The sequence below is a fragment of the Cryptotermes secundus genome, unplaced genomic scaffold, assembly GCF_002891405.2.
Source record: "Cryptotermes secundus unplaced genomic scaffold, Csec_1.0 scaffold47, whole genome shotgun sequence".
Taxonomy (NCBI): Eukaryota; Metazoa; Arthropoda; class Insecta; order Blattodea; family Kalotermitidae; genus Cryptotermes; species Cryptotermes secundus.
This window is the reverse complement of record NW_019721002.1, coordinates 807,588-813,587: the sequence shown is the minus strand read 5'-3', so window position 1 is coordinate 813,587 and position 6,000 is coordinate 807,588. Positions and strand designations below refer to the sequence as shown.

The 6,000-nt window shown below is 44.3% G+C and overlaps 1 protein-coding gene across 2 annotated transcripts in view; it reads right to left on the bottom strand.

Annotated features, from left to right (window-relative positions):
• Positions 1-6,000, bottom strand: part of LOC111874418 (somatostatin receptor type 5) — a 275,264-nt gene that overhangs the window by 184,247 nt on the left and 85,017 nt on the right. The window lies entirely within an intron of this gene.

Genomic DNA, 6,000 nt, shown 5'->3' with positions numbered 1-6,000 from the left:
TCTAAATAACACTTCTTCATTTCTCACATAATCGGTCCAACCGATCTTCTCCATCCTTCTCCAACACCGCATTTTGAAGCTTTCCAGGTGTTATATATATATATATGGTGGCGTAATAATCAGTTATCTGTTAGTAAACTAATAAGAGAAGTATTTCGTTAGTTACTAAATTTACAAAAAAGGAAAATGTCCAGGCAGATGCTGGGGTATCCACAGTAAGTGGATATTTGAGTTACATATTTGAGTTACAAAATAATCAATATTTATTCTGAGAAACATCTGAGATTATCTATTTATTAATAAACTAAATTACTAATCTCTCCATGGAGGTGAGCCCTTCTTCAGAAGCTAATAGTTGTACATGAAGGTATAAGGGGTGGGTCTTCTTGGCCCTTGCACCGCGACCTACAGTGATCTATTGTGCCTAAGCTAATAGTCGATCAGCGACTCAAGAAATTCCCAATATTTAATAAAACCAAAACGTATATTACCGTATTCATAACAGTCCATCATTGGTTACTATAGGATTCTGACGATGGTGTATAACACATAGAGATATTGGGTTTTCGGACTTTATCCATTCTTCTGGTTTTAAGATAACTAAGAAAAACACGACGTTTCGGAAACTGGATCTGTTTCCGTCCTCAGGTGTGAGAAAACATCTATTCTGTTGGGTCCCTCAGAAAGAGCTAGCCTGGACCAGTTATTGAGGCTAGCTCTTTCTAAGGGACCCAACAGAATAGGTGTCTTCCCTCACCTGATGTGTGTTTTCCTTAGTTATCTTAAAACCAGGACGATGGATAAAGTCAGAAACCCCAATATCTCTGTGAGTTCACCATTTGTCTCTATTCTGAGCCAGATGAGTCCACGTCCTTTATATTTATGATACATCTTAATATAAGCTTCCCCTTCCCATTTACACATAAGTGTTTCAAGTTGTCTTCTTGCTTCAGATTTTCGTATAAAAACTTTGTGTACATTCCTTTTTTCTCTCTCACTCGTCTTCCATGCACTGTTAATCTCATGATCCTTGAGTTTATCAACCTAACAAAATTTGGAGAGAATTGTATAAATCAAATGGTACACATAATGACCTCATTTCTTCAGACGGTTAAACTCGTCCAAGTAAATATTGATCCTGAGGCAGAGACGAGTGGGAATTCCACAAAACCGACGGGTCATTCCAGAATATTATCGTGCCTTTTGTGTTTCAACTCCCCCAGGAGTTAGTGTACGGAGCTACGAAGGAACAAGTTTTCCAGTATTTCCCTGCTTCCCACTAAATTTCCACGCGATCTTTCCCACTTCTTCTTCCGTCCCTTTTTTTATTGCTAGTGGGGTGGGACTAAGTCCCTTGTACTGCGGCCGCTTCTGGCCTACTGTACCAGCCCCAGATGATAGGTGAGGGTGATTGTGGAGCAATTGGTGGAATGAAGATTGGCAGGAGAAACAGAAATATTCGGAGAAAACCTGTCCCCACCACAAATCCCACTTGACCAGACCCCCGGGATCGAACCCGGGCCGCCGCGGTGGGATTCCTCCCCCTAACCAAACTTCCGAAAATTTATACCTGCCGTCTCAATCTTTTCTATAACATTAAAACCTCACCGGATGGCACTGCAAAGCGCCACGAGGTGACCACGAGACAAGTCTCTGTCTTTTGTCTTGGGATTGTTATCCGTTCCCACACTGCGGCGCTACTGTCGCCATGTCAAACTCCATTTTACTCTACGTGTTTTCTTTTTGTAACCAATGAAAAGCTAAATCTGAAATTCCTTTTTCGTTCTGGACCGTCTCTTCCATCATGAAATAATTACAGAGATGGAGACTAATGGTAAATATCAAGCGATATTAATTTCTACGAAATTTCGCTTCTCTGCATGACAGGAGGAGAGTAGACGTGGCGCAGAAACAAAGTTGCCACCCGCTGCCACAAATGCAGAGACTGTGTCATGTTTTGCTGTATACAGATAAAGCAAAACGTGAAGCTACAGAACAGGATATTACCTCATGATACACTTTTGTGTCGCTTTAAAATGGAATACGTCACTTTATGACAGTGATTAAAATTTTGTCTTTATTTAAACTTCATGAAGAGCAAATAGTTCAAAACGAATTCTCATGTCATGCTTGAGAGCAAAAACTACATGGGAAGCCACAACAGAGAACAGACCCACACCATTCATGTAAATGAGTTTCTTAGATCTCCACTCGCTGTTCCGCAACTGTTTTTGTGAATAAATTTCTTTCCATATAAACGGAGTATATTAAGAAAAGCTTTTTCTTCGAATATATCTTACCATGTTAGATTTGAGGTTTTATGCGGCGGTAACTATGAAGAATGCTGTTTTTTGTATGTGGCGTCGTGTAGATCTTGTATAAACCGACGTTTCAGAGGAATGTATTGCCTGCAGACTGCAGTCTGCAGCCACCTGCTCACGAAGGTTCCTTGTTCCCTGAAGACAGAGGCGATACTTTCCTCCGAAACGTCGGCTTATACAAGATCTACACGGCGCCACATCCAAGAAGACGGCATTCTTTATTTCTCCCCATATACAATTTCCGTGCCAGGAAATGAACCTGGATCTCCGAGCTGAAAACCTGACCCGTTCTGTCTCTCTCATTTTATTAGAGTAAGGATGGGCTGAGCCGCTCGGTACTCAGGTCGCAAATATGCCATTGTATCTACTCCGAATGAGAGAATAAAAAATGGAATATTTGGAGGAATGAAAATTGGGAGGGAAACATAAGTACTCGGATAGACCGTGCTATAGTGCCGTTTCGTTCACCACAAATCCCAAACGAATGCTCTGTGATGGAACCCGGACTTTTGTGGTGAGAAGCCAGTCCGTTATCTGTTACTTTCTTAAGCAGGAGCATTCTCTTGCTGATAATGGGCACGGACGGGGGGGGGGTGTAGAAATTGCGACTGCGAATTTGCGAAGCGTCACATTACGAAAGCAGAAGAGACGCCGCTCTCCGAATTGCCGAAGGCGCCAATAGTACCCGCAGACATTTGTCACACTTGTTTACTTCTGACTGAATGGTACAGTCTATCAGCCCTCGGCGTTAATTGCTTCGCGGTAATGAATTGCTTGTCTGCGCACTTATAACTGCCGCACTTCGAGCTTATTTAACGTGTTTCACGACAGGAAAACACATGAATCATACAGCACATGCGTTAATGTCCGTCCTTGCCCTTCGCAAATATCCCGAGTTCAAGTCTGGAGTGTGTCATAACTCTAGCAGCTGCCTCCATAACACAGTTTCATTACGCAGTTATGTGGCTCGTCAAGTGACTGCCAACTCCTCCATTCGGTCCTGCTAATGAGCCGAAATTGTTATTATTATTGGGGAGCCGGGATAGCTCAGTCGGTATAGCGACTGGCTACGGGCTGGAGGACGGAGAATTCGGGGGTTGAGTCCCGGTTGCGAAAGAAATTTACCTTCTCCGTGTCGTTCAGACCGGCTCTGAGGTCCTCAAACCCTCCTATACGATGGGTACCGGGGGTAAAGCGGCTGGGGCGTGAAGCTGACCACTTACCTCGAATTAGTGCCGAGGTCAACAAAATGTGGATCTATACACCCACTCCCCATACGTCTTCATGGCTCAGTGTTTAATTAGTTAAGCACAGGGACAACTTTACCTTTTATATTTTTTATTATTATAATTATCATTATACATGTTCCAGCTCGAAACACGCGCTATTTCCTCCCTTCAGTTTTCCCTGCAACAACTGCCCTCTGCTTATGTGTTTCTGCCGCTAATGCAGTCTGTAAACCGACATAGTTCAGTTAAAGTAACCACAATTTATTGACTGTTTGTTTTTGTTTTACTGTTGTCTTTGCTTTCTTACTGTGCTGACTCTTTCACTGGTCCCTCGCTTATGAATTCAGCACGAAAATAAATAGAGAACATAACTCAACTAATACAGTCGGGATAGCTCAGTCACTGCAGTGACTAAGCTAGGGATTATACTACCAAGGAATGATGGTTCGATCCCCGAGAGTGGCAACAGGCTTCTCTGTTCTTCAAAGGGCCCTAACCAGCTCTGGGGCCCACCCAGCTTTCTAGGTGATAGTCCCGGGGTCTATCTCTGTGCGGGCAAAGAGGCCTGGTTTAGGAATACGTGGATGTATGCCTCCTTTCGCCTATCTCTTTTAACAGCGTGGCGTCTACTTTAACAAAAGGATAATCTTATATTATTATTATGTTAATGGTGTTCATTAATATATATATATATATATAGATTGAGGGGTCACGCGGTAGCATAGCTGGTTGAGATATTATGCTACAAGACGGAAGGTCGCTGTTTACACACTCACTTCTTACCAACAGGCCTATACTCCATAACCCTTGAGATGAATCAGCTTCCGGCTTTGAGGCTGATGACCAAATGCCTACACGCGACATTTGGCAAACTCGCGATGGTGACTACTGGCGAATTATCTTACGGCGGTTTCAGTGTAATTAAAGAGAAATGTATTGAGAAGGACTTAGAAGGAAGCGGTTGTGGTCTAACAAGCGTGAGATGCTTGAATTTGCCTGCTGTGACTAAGGAAATCCTCTTGAAACCTGATTCGGGGTAGCTGGGATTCGAACACTGATTCTGCCAGAGCGCGTATCTAGATCGTTACCGCTGTATTATGCCGCTCGACTGCATTCTCCTTAAAGCCTACAGATGCTTGATTCTAATATTCCGCTTGCTGTGAGCTACCCTTCTGCCTTTGAGCTCAACAAGCAGGGGTCTGAAGCGACATCAAAGCAGAAGGGAACGACGCTGCATTCCATGGGATACGACAGTTTTGAAGCTTAATACCCTCTCCAGGCGGCGAGGTTTGTTCACCGTGAAAAGGCTTCATGAGCAGTGCCAGATGCCCTGAACGGACAGCCTGGTTGCCCCTGGTTGCTGGAAACTAAACAGGTAACACGGAAAGCTATCCCTGTAACAGGCCGTGGAGGCCCATACGCTTATGAGACGTCGAGGCTCCCACATTTTCTAGACAATCGGCTTAGGCTTATGCAGTGGCCATCAAAAATCCCTACCGTACGAATCACAGGTACCATGACGCGTACTGAAACACAATGACAGAAGAACGAGGCATCTGCAATTGGCAACACTTCGGACTTACCTTCGGGAGGCTACCGGATCGGATCTTTTCCGAGACATCCAATATTTTATTAAGGTACTGACTTCGGTAACCATGAACGTTATTGTTTTCTGGGATCTCACCGTGTACTCTGGTACTTACTTATGGAGCTGAGACCTTCTGGAGGAGCCGCCAATCCTGCAGCTACTCAAGAATTTTCAAGCATTTTTATGGAACCCGAAGGTTCATTATCGTGTTCACAAGAGCCATCCACTGGTCCCTATCCTAAGACAGATGAATCCAATCCATGCCATCCCATCCTCTCTCTCTAAGATCCATTATCATGTTGTCTACCCACCTACGCCTTGGTCTTCCCAGTGGTTTTTTTCCTTCTGGATTTCCCACCAACATCCTCTATGCATTCCTCTTCTCTCCCATTCGTGCTACATGCCATGCCCATCTCATCCTCATTCCTCATTAACTTGATCATTCTAATTATACCTGGAGAGGAGTACAAGTTATGAAGCTCCTCATTATGCAGTTTTCTCCAACCTCCTGTCACTTCATCTCTCTTCGGTCCAAATATTCTCCGCAGAACCCGATTAACATATTCACGACACAAATCACGTAACACTCGCCAATTTCGAGGAAATTACAACGGTCCAGGGGCCCGGTTACGGTTTAGTGAGGAGGGGAAGTTCAGTCTGATTTATTAAGTCACAACGGCTGGTGACCGCAGCTGCTGCGGTCGAGACCTCGCGACGCGTCGCTTCGCGTCACCAGCTTGGACACCATTAGTATGTACAGCTGTGTCCACGTTGGATTTGCGGTCGCGAGTTACTCAGCTCCAGTGCAAACCCGGACAGGTGTTGCCTGTCACCTAAATCGCTCCATACACGTCACCAAGTC